We start from the raw sequence: 23,231 nt of genomic DNA, 5'->3' as shown, positions 1-23,231 counted from the left end.
TTGTTTACATTGTATATGGCCCTTCTAGTTTAGGATATATTGAATGGATTGAATTGCTTCAAGATCCATGCAGTTTATATGTAGCTAGAACTAATTTCTCCCACCTCTTCAATTTACCTACTATTTACACCAATTTAGTTATGGTTTTTCTTTGATTGATTTATAAAAAGTTGTGACTCATTTCGTGACTTGTTTGGTATTCACAAGATCCCAACTTTGGCATTAGATACATAGCCAGTTATTTGGTTAAATTTGAACGATTTATTGAACTTTTGCTGCAACGACGACCAATGCAACTTTTACATTGTAAGATTCAAGTAAGATTTAATAGCTTTAGTGCTTTTACTATTGCAAATGTATCACACATTATTTCTATCAAAACAAAACAAATATATGTATGTATGCAATTTCAAAACAAATAAAAAAATATTTAACCAAAAAATGGTAAAGTTTTGTCATGTGATTCGAAAGCTACCACTAGATAAATATAACAAATGAAAAAATAGGAGGCCTAATCTAATGAGAAATGTAACAGAAACAATTTTCTTCAATGTTGCTAGTTGTAGTTTTGTGGTAGCATTTAAGAAATCAACCAAATTTGGTTGCAAATGCACTGCACAGACTTTTGCAAAGTTACCAAGTAGTGCAATGACACTTTGAAAAAAATTAGTAGCCTCATCTCCACAATATAATAAAAGAAGATTTCTAAAATCACTCCTTGTAACCAGAGTTTCAATTCCACTTCCAAGGCCTTCAACAAGCTTGGAGAGCAAGTCTAGTGAGAAAAAAGTAAATTCATCATATGGATCACTTGTCTTTATAGGATCAACCTTTGCAATTTTTTTGATTCATATTAGGTTGATAGATCTCACAAATACAGGTTCAACATAATGAGTAAACCCAAGACCCAATGGCTATGCTATTGTTGTGAAACATTCAAGCAAAGGAAAAAGATCCCTATCTGAATTTGAGTGTTGTTGCCATTTGGCAATTAGTGGAGGTATCAAAATATCAAGATATTTTCCTGGTTGATTCCCCCACCCCTTCACCCACAAAATCTTCAAGTGTACCAATCTCATCATATACAATACAAAGATTTGGCCTATGGTATTTAGCAAAGGAACATAGAAGGTGTTGTAAAATAAGCTCCAGATGTGGTGCCAATCTCTTGCTGCCTCCTAAAATCTCTTGTTGTTGTCTTAAATTCATCTAAGAAGACCGGTAAGTACCTTAAAAAATTGCTCATGTCCTTCTAGATGACCTACAATTTGATCAATCCATTTATTATACCGAGAAAGAGTCCAACATGTGATGCTTCACTCCAAAGGATATTTGTCATCAAGAAGAGGCACACAAAAAGAAACCATTAAGTTCTGCAACACTACATTTTATCAAATTCCATGAATTGATGATATCTTCTCCCTCTTGTCCATCATAAGTTCCATATGCCCCTTGTGCTTGTGAATAAAAAAATCTAGGTTTCAAATCTTGATCCCTATCAATTTTTTTTTCATCATCCTCTGCATCAACAAGTGCCTCATCATTATCCTCATACATCATATTTGACAATAGAACCACAATCAAGTGTGGTAGAAACTCCCTCAATATTTGTGGATGAAGATGCGCTTCACAAAATGCAGACCAGAATTCTCATGACTTGAGAGCCACTTCTTCATCAACATCCTAATTTGCTTGCAACATATATAAAATTACATTTCTCATATGGGGTTGTAGGAAATTAGGCCGAGCCTTAAGGAGCTGAACCAATGCAACACATACTAATTTACCCACTTCAATAGCTAGATCATGAGAAAGAGTAAACAAGCCCTGAAGATACATATCCATAGATAATAGCAATATTTTTAGGCATAAGCTTAGTATACTAGTTCATAGAGCTAAGTGCTCGTTTCTTGAGAGAGACATATGGTGACTGAAAAAACTAAAATAATCTAGGCAAAAAATATTGATAGGTCACTCCTAAAAGCATGGTATACCAGCATCTAGCCCCTCTTGTATATCTTCATTGATCTTTGATAATGTATCAAGAGCACCTTCCATTAGATTAAAATCATTTCTATCAAAGTATTGAATCAATGCCTGCAACAATTTCAGCCAACCATGTACCTGTCCTTTTTGGACTTTAATTCACTAACAACAGTTCCCATTGTTGAATAAGGGTCTGTCCTGCACCCTCAAACAAGGAAGCAATTCTAATTGGACGTATTGTTGATAAGGAGTGATCAATGTAAAATTGGTCTTCAGTTTTTTTTCCAAGAAGAGCCCTGTTGCTTGCGTGTAATATCCCCTATCTTGTTCAATAAGATTTTGGACTGATTTCTTTAAATTCTATTAAATAAGACTTCTTGCTAACTGATACTTCACTTAGATCACAAATTTGGAGCTTGCATGGATAATATTGATGATATTTACCAATGTAGGACTGATAATTGATATTCAAATCAACAAGTCTGAATTTCATCAATTCGATATAATGGAGTATCTCTTCCTATTTTTATATGATTGTAATGTCCTCCTTTGGGATCTCTTTATATTTTGTCTTATATCATTTTCTTTGTAATTTGTATAGTGCAATTGTTGATTGTAGATATACAAATTTGCAAACTCCCTTATACAATTCACTTGTTTTGTTAATTATGTTACTTAGCATCTTGTTTCATGGTAGTTGTCATGTTATATATGGATGTATAATCTTGGCACAATAATATGAGGTTTTATCTAATATATTGTAATGTTTCCACTCAAAAGTTATCCAGATTTAATTATGATTTTAGAGCCATGATATTTCATAAGTATGTTATTAGCTGCATTTCTTATTCAATCTCATTACGATTTTTTCCCCCTTATTGAGTTAGATTTCTAATTTTCTTTGTCTCCCATAATTTTTCTTTTTTCTTGTCAAATTCATTCCCTAATGACTTCATGGTTGTAATGCCTAATACTATCCTAGACATATGAAAGTTATCTTAGGTTTTAGATAGCTCATTCTACTACTCACTAGACATATAGGACCATCTTAATTTTTTTTTTTTGATAATGCAACAATCCATCACTTGTCTGACAGGCAGCCGTCATTCGAATGACATTGCCATTGCATGCTATCGTAATTAAGATGGACACCATCGACAGATAGCAGTCGCTCTAATGGCATTGTCATCAGACACCGTTGTCATTGTGACATACCTTTCAGCAGATGCCCATTAGGCCTACAACAATGCACTCAGAACTATGATGATTGTCTAAAAATGTATGCCATCGTAGTTGCGATGGTAAGCCATCGTAGTTGCGATGGTAAACCATCGAACATATGATGATGTGAAGAGGAAGTCTTTGCCCGTATTTTTCCAAGTTGTGATGGCTTTGTCCATCACCATTGTGATGGATGCCCTTGCCGTTGCAATTTGCGACAACAAAAGTTCGACAAGGGCCAATTTCTGTTATTGTCACTTGAGCGAGGGGTGGCCATCATAATTGCAACGGCTTGCCATCATAATTTGGGCCCAAATGTAGTAGCATTAGTACACCCATCCAAACCCTCCTATGACAATTGAGGAGATCAACCAGAAGAAAAAACACAATAACTTGATGATTGATATTGCTTCTTCACTAATTGATGTTGAATTTGATGATGTCAAGGATTGTGCTATTGCTAAAGATATGCGGGACAAGCTGATACTTGTGCATGGTGGAGATCATAATGTATTGAGAGCCAAAAATGAAGGTCTAAGAGGAAATTATGATGACACAAGGATGAAAGAAGGAGAAAACATTATTCAACGTAGTAACCAAATAAAAGAATTTGTGATTGCCATCAAATATGCTGGAGGAATTATCAACGATAAAGAAGTTGTAAGTAAAGTACTAAGAACTTTATTTCCTATTTATGTTGTTAGAGTATTTTCTATTCAAGAATTTAGAGTATGTTTGACAATGTTCTTATTCTCGATGCCTTGGTTAGTAGATTGAGTGCATTTGAGCTAAGTAACTTTGATAATAGTGTGCCTAAGACTAAGAGTGCTTTTAAGACACCACTAATCATTGAAAGTTCAAAGAAAGAGAAGAGTAGAAAGGATAAGAGTGATTCAGATTCAACTTATAAAGAGATGGATGAGATTGAAGCTCTACTAGAAAGGAGGCTACTGAGAGGTAAAGGAAGATTCAAAGGTAAACTACCTTTGATATGTTTTAAATGCAATGAAGCTGGTCATATTTATGACGGATGTCCTAATAAGAATTAAAGTGACAAGAAGGAGAATACATACCAGAAGAATAAATACTACAAGGTTAACAAAATTAAGTCACACCTTATTACTGAGGAGGAGCACATGCAGTCAGAATTAGATGAGGAAATGTATGAAGAATGTAAAAAACCTTATTTACCATATTAGTAAAATGATACATGGATAATTGATATTGGATGTTCACATTACTGTTAGGATAAACCACAGACAGAAATAAAAACTACATGCAAATATAACCAATAACAAAAAATAATAGATCACATAGAAATGAACACAAGGCACCAAGATTTAACGTGGTTCACCCAATCCCTAGGCTACGTCCACCAAACAACAAGTTCGATCTTATTACAATCCAGTGATTACAAACTGATTACAGTCTATAATCCCTTACAACTCAATACTGCTGCAAGAAGCAATTTCACATCACAACATAATGAAAAATACCCAACCCTAAACCCTTTTATACAAGTATTAAACTGCTTTAGGGTTATAACGCGTCGGCCATAAATTAGCCATAACTTTAGTGGAAAATCTACGAATGGTGAATCTATGAATAGTACCAAATTTTTTTTTTTGGGGTGATACCCCAAACCCCACTAATTATGAAGTATATACAATACTTTCCTGATCAGTCACCATAATCTAACAATCTCCCACTTGGGGACTGATCAGGCTCCACACTAAACAACAATCTCCCACTTGGAGACTGATCCTGTAGCAATACTACTACTGCATGGGGCTCCCACTGGATCAAACCACCCTGGACTCTGTTGTTCATTTATTCATCTTCAGTCTAAAAGACCAACCGATGTTGAAGAGGAGTTCAACTTCTCCCTTGTTACAACCTTTTTCAACATATCTACTGGATTGTCATTGGTATGTACCTTCTCCATATTTAACTGTCCATCCTCCAAAACTGACTGAATGAAATGGTACTGCAATTGTATGTGTTTGGTCTTAGAATGCAGAGCTGAATTCTTGGCAAGATGAATGGCACTCTGACTATCTGTGAACAAATAATTATCCTTCTAAGGATGTCCCAATTCTTCCAAGAAGAACTGAAGCCATATCATCTCCTTGGCTGCCTTTGTAGCAGCAACATACTCTACCTCTGTAGTGGATAGAGCATTAATCTTCTGTAACCTAGAAACCTAGCTCACGGCTACCCCACCAACAGTAAAGACATAACCTGTAGTACTCCACCTAGTATCAATATCCCCTGCTAAATCTGAGTCAACATAGCCCTACAAATCAATAGTAGAGGCCCCAAAGTGTAAACACTTATTGGATGTTCCTCTCAAATATCTGAGAATCCACTTGACAACATTCCAATGCTCAAATCCTAGATGACTCATATACCTGCTAATGACTCCCACTGCATGTGCAATATTTGGCCTAGTGCATACCATAACATACATAAAGCTTCCTATAGTTGAAGCATAAGGTACCTTGGACATCTTATCCTCCTCTTCCTGTGTCTTAGGACACATCTCCTTAGTCAACTTCAAATGACTAGGTAAAGGTGTGCTGACAGCTTTAGCATTCTCCATAGAGAAACGTTGCAACACCTTCTCAACATAATCAGCTTGAGATAGTGTTAATGTTCTATTCTTCTTATCTCTGCAAATCTTCATACCAAGGATTTGTTTTGCTACCCGCAAATCCTTCATAGAAAATGCATGTGCTAACTGGCGTTTTAACCCCTTAATATGATCCATGTTAGACCCAGCTACAAGCATATCATCAACATATAAACATAAAATAATGTAGCTATCATCATCCAAACTCTTAAAATAAACATAATAATCTGAATGACACCTATTATAGCCATGCTCATGCATAAACTTATCAAATTTCAGATACCATTGCCGAGGTGCTTGCTTCAAGCCATATAAACTTTTCTTCAATTTGCACACTAAGTTCTCCTTACCTTTGACCTCAAATCCCTGTGGCTGAGCCATATATATTTCTTCATCCAAATCACTATGAAGGAAGGTTGTTTTAACATCCAGCTACTCTAAATGCAAATCTTTAGTAGCCACAAGACTTAAAACGGTACAGATAGAAGTCATTTTAACAAAAGGAGAAAATATCTCATCAAAATCAATTCCCTTTTTCTGTGAAAATCCTTTGACAACTAACTTGGCCTTAAATCTTTTCTTACCTCCTTCCTCTTCTTTCAACCTGTAAACTCACTTATTCTGTAAAGCCTTTTTACCTGTAGATAGCTTGCACAAATCCCATGTCTTATTCATCAGCAAAGAGTCCATTTCATCTTTCATTGCAGACTCCCACTGAATCTTAGTATCCACTTGCATGGCTTCATCATAACTTTCAGGTTCATTAGCATTAGTAAATAAAATAGAATGCAAAGAGGGAGAAAATCTTTGTGGAGGTCTAATTTGCCTCATTGACCGTCTAACATTCACTGGTGTGTGTGGTATTTTTTGTTGCGGTTGTTGTACATCATGAGGAATGGTTGGAACATCAGCTTTTCGAGTATCATCCAACACTACATAATCATCTTCTTTCTTCTCATGTTGCTGCAACAGATCTTTGTACAACACTTTCTCATTGAATATGACATCCCGACTTCTAACAATTTTATTATTTTCAAAATCCCAAAGCCTATAACCAAATTCATTAATGCCATATCCAACAAAAAAACATTTCTTTGATTTAGCTTCTAGCTTGGTTCTATTTTCAGGTTCTATATGAGCAAAAGCTTCACAATCAAAGGTCTTGAGAAAAGAATAACTCACCTTCTTACCAGTCCATGCCTCCTTTGGAATACCACAACCCAAAGGAGTAGAGGGACCTCTATTAATCAAATATACTGCAGTATTGACAGCCTCCACCCACATGTGTAAGGGAAACCTAACATGCAACCTCATTCTCCTTGCGCGCTCCATTATAGTCCTGTTCATGCGTTCAGCCACTCCATTTTCCTGTGGAGTCCTTGGAATAGTTTTTTGTCTATGAATACCATTAGTGGAGCAATAATCTTCAAGTTCATGACTGCAATACTCACCACCATTATCAGATATGAGACATTTTAATTTCTTACTAGTCTCATTTTCAACCAAGCATTTCCATTTCTTAAAAGTTTGAAATACATCAAGTTTTTGTCTAAGGAAATAAACCCATACTTTTCTAGTTGCGTCATCAATAAATGTAACACAATAATGAGAGCCACCAAGGGAAGATACCTGAGCTGGTCCCCATACATCTGTATGCACAAGCTCTAATTTCTTCTTTTTGTTTTCCTTCCCAGTCTTTACAAAACTCACTCACTTTTATTTTCCATACACACAACTTTCAAAAAAATCCATATTAACACATTTTAAACCTGGTAAAAATTTCTTTGAATGAAGTACTTTCATACCTTTCTCACTCATGTGCCCAAGTCTGTTGTGCCACAACGCTGTATCAGAATCTACAACAACTATTTGTTCTCCTTGCTCAACTGCAACAATTGTTCCTAAACATTCATTTTTCTCTGAAACAATCAAAGTAGAAGGAACAATATGACCTGTACAAAGATATAAGGTGCCTACTTTCACACCTTTTGCTACTACAAGGGAAACTTTTGAAACCTTCCAATTTTTATCATTAAAAGTAACTACACAACCCTCATCACCAAGTTGCCCTGCTGAAATTAAATTTCTACTTAGCCTTGGAACATGTCTTACCTCGTGTAGTAGCCAATGATTCCCATTCTGCAACTTAATCTTAATTTTTTCCTTTCCAACAATTTGACAGGGTTTATTATCCCCCAAATAAACAAGCCCAAAATCCCCTTGGACATAATCAATGAAATAGTCTCTATGAGGTGTAGCATGAAATGAAGCACCAAAATCTAAAGCCCATGAATCATCAACACTTTCTAAAGATAGAAGCAAAGCATCCTCTTTGGATTTTTTACTTACCACATTTGCCTCCTGGTCTCTATCTGATTTATCTCCTTTATTTTTCTTGCGATTTTAACAATCTTTCTTTTTGTGCCCTGGTTTCCCACAGTACCAGCAATCGTTTGGTCCTCTCAATTGAGACCTCTTCCCCTTTGACTTTCCTCTTGATTTCCTACGATTTTCAGAGTTACTTCCTCTCTCAGTTGTTCTGCCCTTGCTTTGTGCATTCAAAGCACTTCCTGATGTAGATCCACCTAAGGATTTCCTACGAGTTTCCTCACTTAAAACAACATTGATCACATCATCATATTTTAGGGTACTAGATCTAGGAACATAATTACTCACCTCCATTACCAAGCCATCCCAGCTTTCAGGCAAAGAACACAAAATCAAGACAACCCTAATTTCTTCATCAAAATTTATACCCATAGAAGATAATTGACTAGTAATAGTATTAAACTCATTTAAATGATCTGCAACATATCCACCTTTTGTCATTTTCATATTAAATAAATGCTTCATGAGAAATACCTTGTTTGAAGCAGAGGGCTTTTCATACAGTGTCGCTAGGGTTTTCATCAACTCTTCTGTTGTCTTTTCTTTTGTAATATTAAATGCCACTGATGGTGCCAAGCATAATTGAATGCTTCCGAGTGCCTTTCTGTCCAAAAGATCCCATTCAGCATCTGACATAGATCCCTAATTCTTTGCTTTGCCTTCCAACAACTTCCATAAATCCTTCTGATAAAGACAGTCTTCCATTTGCATCTTCCATAACTAGAAGTTCTACCCATTAAACCTGTCAACCCTCAGCTTACCCTCATTTTCCATCGCTCCCACTCAACTGTGAGACTCCCACTTAACCATGAGACTTTCCTGTAGAGGATAACTGAAAGACAACCTCACTTTAATACCACTTGTTAGGATAAACCACAGACAGAAATAAAAACTACATGCAAATATAACCAATAACAGAAAATAATAGATCACACAAAAATGAATACAAGGCACCAAGATTTAACGTGGTTCACCCAATCCTTAGGCTACGTCCAGCAAACAGTAAGTCCAATCTTATTACAATCCAGTGATTACAACCTGATTACAATCTATAATTCCTTACAACTCAATATTGCCGCAAGAAACAATTTCGCATCACAACATAATAAAATTTACCCAACCCTAAACCATTTTATACAAGTATTAAACTGCTTTAGGGTTATAACATGTCGGCCATAAATTAGCCATAACTTTAGTGGTGAATCTATGAATGGTGAATCTATGAATAGTACCAATTTTTTTTCGGGGCGATGCCCCAAAGCCCACTAATTATGAAGTATGTACAGTACTTTCCTGATCAGTCACCATAATCTAACAATTACATGACTGGAAATATTAATAAGTTTGATAAGCTAAAGGAATAGGATGGAGAAACTGTTAAGCTTGGAAATGATGTTCCATGACTTGTGAAAGGTAGAGGTTCACTGATGCTAAATGATAAAAGTAGATGTGATGATTCTTACTGGATACAAGGACTAGAGTATAATTTTTTGAGTGTTTCACAATTGAATAATAAATAAGTCACAAATTAGAGTTTCAAAACAGAGAGGTAAAGTTCATTGTTGGTGATGGGAACTTGATTGGTACTGGAGAACAAAAAAGAGGTTACTTATTTTACGTAGATCCTACTATTATTACATACCTATTTGCAAAAGTTGAAGATGTATGGTTGTGACATAAGATACTTTTTCATGTAAACTTTGAGCATATGGTCGAAGTGAGTAGAAGGAAGAAAGTGACAACCTTATCAAATTTTCTTCAACCTAATAATTCTATGTGCAAGAAATGTTAACTTGATAAGATGACTAACTCTATTTTTTCAAGTAAGTCACATTAACATAAGGATATTATGCAGTTGGTACATATTGATTTTTGTGGTCCTATGAGAGTTAAGAGCTACTATGGAGATAAATATTTCATTATGTTTGTTTAGGATTATTCTAGAATGATGATAATTTTGATTCTGAAGGTGAAATGATGCTTTTCAAATGTTGAGCATGGAATTAAGAGACAACTATCTACATTGAGGACACCACAATAGAATGGGATTGCAGAGAGAAAGAACAAATCTATTGTTGATTGTGCTAGAACACTAGTGATTGAAAAAGGAGTTGCACTAATGTTTTGGAGAGAAGATATAAGCACTTTTTCTTACACTCTCAACTAAGTTCAGTTGAAGAAAGGGACAAATAAGACACCATATAAACTTTGGTATGGTCATACATCGAAATTAAGCTATTTCAAAATATTTAGAAGTATGTGTTATATTCATAAAGATGCAAGGAATGGGAATTTTAATTCAAAAGGTGATGAAGGTATATTCTTAGATTACTCTACTAGGAGAAAGGCTTATACATGTTTGAACAAAGTGACTGACACAATGATTGAAAGTGCAAATGTTAATATTTATGAGTTTGTAGATAAGAACGACGAGGAGAGAAAGAAAAAACCTAAAGATTACAACATATTTTTATATGTTCAAGATGATGCACTTGATATTGTACCTGGACACCAAATTAAGTCATTACAATGGTACACTAAGAAACAAGAAAGAGTTTTCGAACAACAACCTGCATTACTCAAGCCACAAATATAAAAAACCAAGAGGAATATTGAGCCCCAACCAAGTGAAGATAATGTTGGAGATCATAGGGCTGATGAGCCTATCTTATCAAAGTATGTGAGAATGAAGCATTCACAAGATCAAATAATTGGAGACAATATTGTTGGAGTTATAAAAAGAAGTAAGTTGAAGGACAATACATGTTTGATTGTTGAATTTGAGCCTAGAATTGTGAAAGATGCACTTGATAGGGATGTCTAGTTCAATTCTATGAATGAAGAGATATAAAAAATTGAGAAGAATAATACATGGACACTGGTACTAACAAAGATGTGATTGGAAGAAGAAGAAATTGATTATGGAGAGACCTTTGCACCTATAGCTAGTTTGGAAGAGGTTAGAACATTGTTGGCTTATGTAAATTATAAGAGATTCAAAGTGTATCAAATGGATGTTAAGTCTGCATTTTTGAATGGAATTTTGGAAGAATAAGTCTACATGGAACAACTTGAGGGATTTGTGAAGCTAAATCAAAAGCACCTTCTATGTAAATTGAACAAAACATTGTATGGATTGAAGCAAGCAATGAAAGCATGGTATGAAAGATTGCATTAATATTTGATCAAAATTGGATTTGTTAGAACAAGTCATAACACCAACCTATACTTGAGAAGTGAAGTTGAAAATAAGGTCCTGATTTCTAAAATATTTGTTGATGATATAATTTTTGGAGGTAATGATTTGTTGTGCAAATCATTTGCTGATTAGATGATCAAAGAATTTGAGATGTCTTTTTTGGGGGACATTAATTTTTTCATTGATTTACAAGTTCATCAAACAAAAGGTGGTGTATATGTGACTCAGTCTAAGTACATAAAAGATATATTGAAAACATTTGGTATGGATTGTTGATATCCCTAACTATTGTTGTCTATTAGTGTCAAACACTTAGTCATATACTAGGTAGAGTTAGACGATCATCACTGCGATCGAGCTACTCTATATAGCCTGAGTCATGAGATAGACTTATATATAAACTTGTATATACCAAGCTCTATAGGAGCCGAGTAAGTCTATGGTCACTAAGTATTTTCAATGAAAGCTGAGTCTAATGTTTATCAAGCAATTCGAGCATATTGATGCTGAGTTACAAAGAGGTGCCAAGAATAGTAGAGACCGAGCATCAACAACATATACAGTGAATGCCAAGTGTCAGAGATAGTAAGCTTCTAGCAATGTAGAATTAACATTCAAGTAAAAAATGATACAAACTTTGTGGTAAACTATTTCAGGATGACATAGATGAGATATTTAATACTTGTAGAGTTTGTTACATATATCATTACACATTATATGATGTGGATCACAGATCCCTATGTTTTGTGATGAATGATTCAGATGGAGAGGCGAAACAAGGAAGCATCTATAAAAATCTTTATTAAATCATTAAATAGAGCTGATCTAGATCTATTACAATATGGGAGAAATGAAATATAGATGAGAAGGAGTGAACAATCTATTCATGCGATTCAAGTGTGAATGTGTGAACATTGTAGAAGAGGCAAAAGAGTTCCATTATTCCATAATAGAGCAAGCAACCTAGTCAAAGCAGTGCAAGGCATAAAAGCTATATCAAATTAGAGATCAAATAAAGAATATCTTTTCAAGAGAAAATTGAGGATCAAGTACTGAATCAGTTTTAACAGATCGAGTTAGGGTAAATCTCTTAATAGAGTGGTCTTAATAGATCTTTGCAAATCTCCTAACAAAGTCCTTACTTTTTTGTAATTATGAAATTCTATAATAGGGTGAGATCTAATAGTCTCAAAATATTTTAATAGGGAAGACCCATCATAGGGTAGATCATTGGATATGGTCAAACATCATAAACCTAACAGGTTAACTTTATTATTGCAGTAGTGAAGATTTGTGGGTGTCATCCTCACCCTAGTTCTATCTTCACCTTGAAGTATTTCTGGTTAACCAAAAATGTCCTGTGATTACCTTTCATGCATGTGATTGATAGATTAGATCTATATGTTATTACAAATTGATTTTATAAGTTATGTATGCATAAGAAATTGGATATGAGATGGAAAATGTCGTGAATGCAATAGTATTGTGAAAAAGTTAAAAGTATTACAAATCCTGATTCATCCCTCCTCTCAGTATCTTGGTTTCCAATTTATACTTCCAACAATTGGTATTAGATAAGAGTTCTCCTAGAGAAGTTTAATGAATTGGACTTTAGATCTTGGAGATGGAGGCTTTTAAATTGGACAAAGTTATTGACAAGCAGGTGATTGACATGTAGCTCATACTAGAACAACTTGAGACAACCATAAAAGAAATGAAGAAATCCCTAAAAAGGAGAAAGGAATTGTCTATTTAGGATAAACAACTTCATTATGAAGAAGTTGAAATTGAAGGATTATTTGAAATAGTAAATTCAAATGACACATCATCTACATAACTACTAGATAAGAAAAAAATACTGAAGGAAGAAATTTGAGGGCTAAAAAAGGAACATGAGATTCAATCAGTAAGGTTATGTGAAGTAACTGAGCAAAAGAAGAAAGCCAAGGAAGACAAGGTTGTCACTGAGGAAGAAAAATGATTAATGGCAACTATACTTCAAGAAATGATATCTAATGTACAAAATCTTACCAACACTCAACTTGACATGATGAATCAACTGATGCTTGCAAATAAGGAGTTGAAAATAAAAGATGTGGAAATAGAAAATTTGATATCAAAGAAGGACTTATGAATAATGAACTGAAAATTGAGAAATAACTTGTGGAGAGATTCAACAAGTCAAATAAAGAAATGAAATACTTTGAAGAACTTATGAGGCCATCAGTGACACTACTGGTTCAGGACATTCATCTACCAAGCAAGGAGAGTCATCCAAGAGTAGATAATTGAGAAATGAAAAATCTAAAGGCAAACCAACATGCTATCATTGTAAAAAATTGGGTCATACTACGAACATCTAAAGGAGCAAAAATGTTATGCAAAATCCTAAACCTAAGTTTTCTAGTTATTATTTTTACTACAAGAAGCAAGGATATCAAATACATGAGTGTAGGTCAAGAATGAAGAATGCATCTACTACACCTAGATTTGAAGGCTATTGTTACAACTATCAAAAGTATGGACATAGAGAATATGAATGAAATTCACAGACATAACACTATTGGAATAATCAAAGGCATAACCATGCACATAACAATGTATGTTCCAAATTTCATAAGTTTGAACATTCAAGCAAATACTGTAGGACTAAAATACCAACAAAAAATCACAAAAAAATTAACGGTAAAGGAAAAGTGGATATTGATAAAAAAAAAGTAAGGAGATGAATCAAACATGGAAGAAAAAGTAAGAAGATGGAAGTAGTGGAACTAATGGAGTTGAAATCACCCAATTCAATGGAGAAGGTGATCATATCATCTCAAGATAAGCAAGAAAGGTATGTAAGAAACTGTATAATCAAAGATACATCTTACATCAGTACCTAACATAAAATGTGCTAAAAGTTCATTTTTTCACAAGTAAAAGATGCATAAGAACATATTTATTAAAGGAGTAATGCGAAAGAATCATGTACATAGGCAATGCCAAACATTGAATGTCTATATTGACTAAACATTGCAATATCGACCGAGTACTTCAGAAGTTAAACTGGTGCATAGGTCGAGTTAGATGGAAGAGACCGAGTTGTATAGTAAAGACCTAGTTTGAAGGCATAATGTCAATCAAGACAGTTGGCTTCCACCTACCTGAGTACACAACATTAATGGAGACCCTAAATCAAGAAAAATAACGTATATATCAAAATTTTAAGATATTATCTCATACCTTGCGTAAAATATTTGAGAGCATAGAGTGATTTGAACGAAAAAGAGATCCTAATGTGATTTAAGAGAAAACTTGAGACAAGAAGATTGATTGAGTAAAGATTAAAGTGGTGCCAAGTTATCTAGAGAGAAGAAGCTTACAAACCCTAATAGTGAAAAATGGCAGCTTCATCATCCGTAGGAAAGAGTCAAGGAGTAGAGGTTAGTAATGTTTAATTGGTGAGGAGTGCCATCTTTCCTCCACCTAAATTACATTCTATTCCTGAGATCACGATGAAAGGTGACTCAATGGTTGCATTGTCCTTGATGCCACCCAAGGTAATCATGATACACAATGTGCAAAATTGCTACATTTGAAAGATTGGAGAAGTACATGATTATGCGATTTAAGAAGCTTATGAGAAATTATGTGATGAAGGAGGAATTCAAAATTGTTGAAAGGAAAGGGTTAACTTGTGCCCTAGAGTTTCCACGTTATTTTAAGATCAAATAGATCAAGATTGTGTTGAGTAGGATCCATGACATGAAGTTTTGGCCACACAATGGACTAGTTGAAATAACCAAGAAGATGATTCATTAGGTGATTGGTTATCCTACACTAGACAAAAAGAAGACCTTGCAAAGTTTGAGTCAAGAAGAAGTTGAAGCCAATATAGGAGCCGAGTGGAATGGATGAGGGTTGTCCATCAAAAACATTCCTAATCCATTGATTGAATTTGCAGTGAGAGTGATTGTTCACAAATTTTATCAATCGAGCAGATTGAGTAGTGTGCCATGTATGGAAGTGGATCAAGCATGGAAGATAGTCATGAAAGATCATGGATATGATCTTGCCGAGTTGCAAAGACTGTAATTAGTAGAAAACTTGATATCCATCAGGAAGGAAAATAAGTCAATGTGTAAGTTTGGTTAGCTTTTTATGTGTATTTTATTTTATATTTAGAAGTACTTTCCTAGTATTGGGAATATTGTTTGGGAACAAGAAAAACCAGTGATAAGGAAAATCAATGAATTCATAACTCAACTAGGAGAGAATTTTTAAAATGTCATGTATACATATTTTGATGAATTCTGACAAAGAATGAAGATGAGGGTGAGAACTCCAAAAGAGTTGGTAATAAGACATTATAATGATGAATGTTTCTTAGTAGAAAAAAATAATACATATGTATAGGTAGTAAATCCAAGGAAGGCATGGATAACAACATTTGATTATGAGGTTGACAATGATATAGTTAATGCAAACATTGTTGCATTATTGAAAGAGGAAATTGACAATGAAGTAGAACCTTATAGGAAGTATGAAGAAGCTAAGTCAAGAATCACTAGAGATATCAAGATAGCTTCTAAGGAAAAAAAAAGGAAGAGAATGATTGAATACCTAGAGCAAAGTCTAGGAACCCAAGGCAAGAGCAACGAACCTCTGTAGATTACACAAAGTCTTGGAGAAGATGAAGAAAAGGGTAGTGGTTATGAGGAAGAGGAAGAAGGAGTCAAGGGTAAAGCCCCAATTGTTGTCACACCAACTAGCAAGAAGGCTAAAGTAACTACAAAGAAGCTAGTGGTGACACTCCTCTCTCCTCCACCACCTACCAAACCAAGGACAAGGGTAGCATCTAGTGCTAAGCAATCTAAAAAGAAAAGAGCATTGGATACTATTGAGTCTACTAGATCAAAATCAAAGTGAAGAAGATTGGTTAAAGAAACACCTATAAAGGGAACAAAATCTATTGATGAGGTATGCATCAACCTAAGAAAACCTTTAGGCTTATCCAGTTTTAGATTTGTGAAATATGACACATTGGATAATATTGATAGAACAAAAGTTGAGGAGGCCATGATAGATATGAAAAATCAGAAGTTAGCTCCAAATGAAGTAGAGAAGAAGATACCTATATGTCTGTACAATAGACTTGTAAGAAGGTGGAAATAGGTAGTAGAAGAATAGAAAACCATTAGAACTGACACATTAGTCAAGGTCATGCCCAATCTATCACAAGAATAGAAGGATGCATTTTTGGAGAGATACAGGAATAGATTCGTTCCTAAATTCAGAATCTTTATGATATTGCAAAATAAGACTGAAGTTGTAATTCAATAGAGGGAGTTACATTAGAAAAGTATTTTTTGTCTCATAACAAAAGAAGAGAAGGATATTGAGACTGTAACTGTTCAAGATGATGACATTGATGAAACAAGTTTATGTATGTTGAGTCCATAAGGAAGCACGTCACCAATTCATACTGACACCCCTGACACTCCAGAGAAGTCCTCAGGTGTAGACAAGGAGGAGTGAGAGATAGAAGAAACTAAAAAAGACACAAGTGTAGAAATTTCTACCATAGGTCAAGAAGGACTAAATATGTCAGCACCTCATATTTAGGAGAATAAAGAAGAAAATAAAATAGCACCAAGTGCTACTATTTTTGTCTCTAGCACTAATGTACAAGCAAGACCAAGTGGTAATACCCCCTCACCATCTCCCAAAGCAATGCCAAGCAACAACACTTCATCACCTCGCACAAGGAAATAAATAAATGACAACTCACTAGATATTGAAGTTAGTTTGGATGAAGTTACTGAGATGCCAAAATTGGATTTCAAAAATCTCACTCTCGAGAAAATAATTTTGTTGCAAGAGAATTTGGCTAAGAAGAAGAAGCAGGAAGAGATAAGAAGAGAATATCAATAGAAGGAGGTATCGCATGATGTTAAAGACATTTTTGTTGAGGCATTTGATATACAAAATTTTGATGGGCAAGCCCCAGTCATTTCCCAGCTTGTAAATATTGTTAAACAAATAAATGCTGGAGATATAGAATCCAATGAAAAATTGATGGATTGGTCAACAAAGAAATTTGAGAATAAGGTTGTGGACAAGGTCTCAACAACCATTGTTGAGCATAAAGTTCAAATATAGGAACATGTATAGAACACAACATAAATAATTCAAAGAGCACAACATTTGTACAATATTTTGTGTGATATACTAAGATTCACCAATGATCTTTAGGCATACATCAATCAGATTTAGGCTAATATGAAGTAATCAAGTAACATTATTTTGTAGTTAGTTGAACCTAGTTCAAATCATTATAAAAAGTTATTGAATACTCAAGGCAATTTGGTCGAGGTTTAGGTAGCTGACAGAAGCATGAGATTGAATTTGATCCCCATCCAGTCCGTGACAATACCTCATTTGGATGTTATGAAGAGAGGAATAAAATCAACATATGATCTTATCAATGAAGATCATAATCTTTTAGTGGCTGAGAGTTTGATTGATTTGGCAGCTAGGTTGTACTTTCAAAATCACATTTTGGAATTAAGAAGAACCACTTGTGATCATGCACTTTTTATTAAAAAATATGGTTTGACTCCACCCATTCAACCCCAGTAATAGACATAAGTGAAAAAAACAATGGGGAATTGTAATGACAATTACATTTTTTTATTACATATTTTGAATGGAGAAAAAAAGAAAAGATCAACAAGGGAAATGTAATGATGATGACACAGGGAGGTGTGAGTAACTAAGGCCAATTGGCACACTTAGCTACCCAAACCACCATGCAAGAGTTAACACAACAAAATAAAACACAAAAGAGAATAGCACCACAAAGAGAGAGAAAAATATTCTTTATTGATTCATGAAAATATCATCATACATGCACAAATGTAAGGCCTTTTGGGTTACGACTAGATACAAAATACATTCAAATCCAAGATCTATCTTCAAGTTTGGATTTTTGGGCACATGCAAACTTCTACCTCCAAGCTGCTTCCCCTAAGACTCCTCCACCAAAATTATCATTAAGATTCTACCCAAGATCCCCTACTTATACCAATCTAAGCAATGAGTCAGCCCTAAATGCTAAAACCAAACAATAAATACTTGAAGAGCCACAAGTCGGCCTCCAACAAAAATTAAATGTCCAAAAATTGATGCCCGAGCAAAATCGTGATATCTCCTAGCCTTAATTGAATTAGAACTTTCTTCAAACTATAGGTAGTAATTTAGGTCCAATACAACCCCTTAAATTCACAAAGGCTGGTTCACCAAGGATAAGTGCGCATTCATCTCGAAAGTTAACCACATAAATCTATCTCGCAAAATTGCTAGAAATCGATACTCTGGGAGAATTTCCATATCTCCCAACTTATAATGAATTAGGACTTGCGTGAAGGGAGAAATCTAGGTTCTCTTAAATACCTAAAATTTTTAGCCTCTAAATTATTTCACAGAATTAGTTACACAACTCACAACAGGTACCCTGAAACTAGAAAAACACAGTTCCAACAGCAAGGTAAAAACTAAAAACATGCAGCATAGCAATGCAACCTAGTATGCTCCTACATCAGACAACCAGGGTTGGAAGAACTGATTCTCTTGAATCATTAAGGTGTCACAACTTGATTTGAATCTTACTTATATTGAGAGATCCATGAAGCATCTTCCATAGGTCTATTCTTCCACTTCATCAGATATTCATAATAATATTTCCCCCTTCTGCTCTTACCAACTCTTTGATCCAATATCTGTTCAAATTCTTCAATTTTCTTCTTAGGATAATCTTTTGATACAAAAAATTCATCATCTAACTCATGATACTTGTATAAATTAGCAACATTAAATATAGGGGATATATCCATTTCATCAGGTAACTCAACTTCATAAGTCTTTTCACTATCAAACTTCTTCAAGATCATACAAGGTCCAAACTTCTTCATCTTCAGCTTATTGTATGTTCCAATAGGAAATCTTTCTTCAAATGAACTATCACCTCTTCACGAACTTGAAAATCATGATGTCTCCTAGACTGATCAATGTTCTCCTTATACTTTTGATTAATTTTTTCTATTCTCAACTTCACTTCCTTATTTAAAGATTTCATAAAATCAACAAATTCTTCTCTTGCATCACTTCTCTTTTCTTCACCAACAATATCTCTCAAATCTAATACACCTCTAGGCTACATTCTAGTAATAATATCAAAAGGTGTCTTCCCTGTACTCCTATTCACATAATTATTATATGCAAATTCAACTTGTGCCAATACCATCTCTCAATTACTTGATTTATTCCCAACTAAACATTTCAAAAAATTACTCAAGCTTCTGTTCACAACCTTTGTCTGTCCATCTATCTGTGGCTAGAATGTAGAACTAAGCTTCAACTTAGTACCCATCTTCTTCCACAAAATCTTCCAAAAATAACCAACAAACTTACTATCTTTGTCAGAAATAATACTTCTTGGTAGTCCATGCAATCTCACAATCTCTTTAAAGAAAAGTTTAGCAACATGCTCAACATCTGATGTCTTCTTACATGGTATAAAATGAGCCAGCTTAGAAAATCTATCCACTACAACAAATATGGAATCATACCCCTTCACTGTCTTAGGTAATCCAAGAACAAAATCCATACTAATGTCACTCCAAGGTTTCTTAGGAACAGTAATAGGTGTATAAAAACTAGTATTTTGACTTACTCCTTTTGCAACTTGACAAACTCCACAACTCTTTACAAATTTTTGAACATCCTTATACATTTGTGGCTAATAATACTTATCCATTAGTAAACTCAATGTCTTATCAATTCCAAAATATCTAGCCAATCCACCACTATGTTTTTCCTTAATCAAATTCAACCTCATAGAACCTCTAGTAGCACACAACTGAATACCTTTGAACAACATACCTTCTTGAATGAAATATTCATCATACTTACTTACGCGATCTATTAGATTTGGTGCTCTACACTCTCTCCACGCTTCAAAAAAATCAAAGTCAGTATCATACAACTCTTTTAGTTCATCAAACCCAAGAACTTCAACCTTCATCTTAGTCAATAAAGAAAATCTTTATCTCAATGCATCGATAACTCTGTTAGTAACTCCACTCTTATGTTCGATCACAAATGTAAAATTTTGCAAGTACTCAACCCGCTTCATATGTCTCTGATTAAATTTATGTTGACTTCCTAAGTATTGTAAAGCTTTATGATCAGTATACAACACACACTCCTTAGGAATCAAATAATATCTCCACTTCTTCAATTCTTAGACAATAGCTTAAAATTCTTGATCATACACATAATACTTCCTTTTAGCATCATTCAACATTTCACTAAAGAAAGCAATAGATTTACTTTCTTGACTTAATACAACTTCTATTGCACTACCACTTGCATCACATTCAACTTGAAATACTTTTTTGAAATTAGGTAAAGCCAATATAGGTTTTTGTTTCAATGTCTCAAAAATCTTATTAGCTCAATGTGTCCACTTGAATTCCTTTTTATCTCCTCTCATTGTCTCAGTCATAGCATTACAAACATAACTAAAATTTCTTATGAACTTTCTATAGAAACTAACCAAACCATGAAATGATCTTACCTCACTCACATTCTCAGGTGTAGGCCACTCCAAAATTGCTTTAACCTTCTCAAGATCCATCTTCAAACCATCAGCTAAAATCACAAATCCCAAATACACAATCTCCTCTTGCATAAAAGAACACTTTTTAGATTAATCAACAACTTATCCTCCTTCAATCTTTGCAATACTTGTCTAATATGCTCAAGATGTTCTTCCTTAGTCTTACTAAATATCAGAATGTCATCCAAATAAATAATCACAAACTTACCCAGAAATCTTTTCAGAACTTCATTCATCAACCTCATGAATGTACTAGGTGCATTAGTCAAGCCAAAAGACATAACCAACCATTCATACAAACCATCTTTTGTTTTGACAGTAGCCTTCCATTCATCACCTTCTCTGATTCTAATATGATGGTAGCCACTCTTGAAATCAATCTTGGTAAAATACTTTGCTCCATTCAAACAATTCGTAATGTCATCCATCCTCGGCATAGGAAACCTATATTTCAATGTAATCTTGTTAATAGATTTGGAATTAGTACATATTCTCCATTCTCCATTCTTTTTAGATGCTAATACAATAGGTACAACACATGGATTCAAACTTTCTTTGATCAAACCTTTCTACAACAACTCATGCACTTGTCTGTTAAGTTCCTCATTCTTTGTAGGTGTCAATCTATATGGTGCTTTGTTCGAAAAACTAGCTCTAGGAATTAGGTCCATACAATGACTTATACTTCTCATTGGAGGTAAACCATCAGGTATATCCTCTGCAACAATCTCTTTATACTCATTTGACAATTCTGCAATTTCTTCTGGTACTCGGCTACCACTATCTGCTGTCACTTGGTCATTACCAGCTTTTGCTGCTCGGTCATTACTACCAACACTTGGTCCTCTAGGAACTATAGCAAAACAAACTTGATTCTTCTTTACTTCTTTTTCAAATTTCTTTCCATTAACCATGCAAACTTTTATTGTAGTACAACTAACCTCATCTGAACTTTCAATCAAAGCAGTAATATTTGCTTCTTCCCATTTACTTGAAGAGTATATTGATTCTATCTTCCATCATGTAAAACATATCTATCATATTTCCAAGGTATTCCCAACAGAATATGACAACAATCCATAGGCATAATATCACATAGCACATCATCAAAGTAATGTCCAATCTTGAACTTCATAATACATTGCTCACTTACCAACATCTTATGCTCATCTTTGATCCATGAAACATGATAAGGTTTGGGATCTTTCAGCCTTTGAAACTACAACTTTGTAACCAGCCCTTCTAATGCAAAATTTGTTAAACTTCCAGTATCAATGATCACTTTGCAGCATTTTCTAGCCATCTTACATCTAGTCTTGAAAAGACTTCTTCTCAAAACAGGTTCCTCATCACTTCCCTTATTATATAAGGTTCTTCTCACCATTAGATTTTCTCCAACCTCAGGTCCACTTGGTAAACTCAATGTCTCCTTGAATCACAATATTTCTATTATTCTGCCTACTTTTAGAAGATGTACATTCAAAAGATCTATGCCCTTCTTTACCACATCTGAAATAAGTACCACGAAAACTACTTCTAGAATATGAATTACCTCTTCCTCGATAAGAACCAATATCTCCTCGATAAGAACTACCACCTTTCCACTCAGTTTTGTCTTCATCATCATTCTTCCATTCATATTTTCCTTTATTATATGCATAGAACTGTCAGATCTACCACCTCCACCATAAGATCTTCCTCTTCCTCTCTGGAATCTATCACCTCTACCTCTTTGTCTTTGTCCATGCTTCTTTGTCGAGATCTCCTCGGCTTTTAAGGCATATTGATATGCTTCTTCCACACTTTTCAACTTCACAAAACTTATTTCATCTTGAATTCTAGATCTCAATCCATTTATGTACCTTGCAATTTTCTCAACATCATCATCTACATGTCCAGATTTGATGTCCAATCTATAGAATTCCTTAGTATACTCTTTTATAGTCATGTCCTTTTGTCTCAAATTTTTCATCTTTCTCAACAAGATAACTTGGTAATCAACATGAAGGAATTTTTTCTTTACATTGTTCACCATCTTGGGCCAAGTTTTGATCTTTTCCTTTCCTCTTCTTTGTCTATTAGTTCACAAATGCTCCCACCATAGTGAAGCATGGCCTTTCAACCTAGTACCTGCAATC

At 34.4% G+C, this 23,231-nt stretch overlaps 1 pseudogene; it reads right to left on the bottom strand.

The window, feature by feature from the left end:
• Positions 1-455: 455 nt before the first annotated feature.
• On the bottom strand, positions 456-21,919 carry LOC149575999 (transportin-1 pseudogene; annotated as a pseudogene).
• Positions 21,920-23,231: the final 1,312 nt, after the last annotated feature.

This window comes from Cupressus sempervirens, chromosome 1 (assembly GCF_028749045.1).
Source record: "Cupressus sempervirens isolate cs-2001-9-10 chromosome 1, ASM2874904v1, whole genome shotgun sequence".
NCBI classification, from domain to species: domain Eukaryota; kingdom Viridiplantae; phylum Streptophyta; class Pinopsida; order Cupressales; family Cupressaceae; genus Cupressus; species Cupressus sempervirens.
The sequence above is the reverse complement of the archived record's forward strand: the minus strand, read 5'-3'. Positions and strand labels throughout refer to the sequence as shown.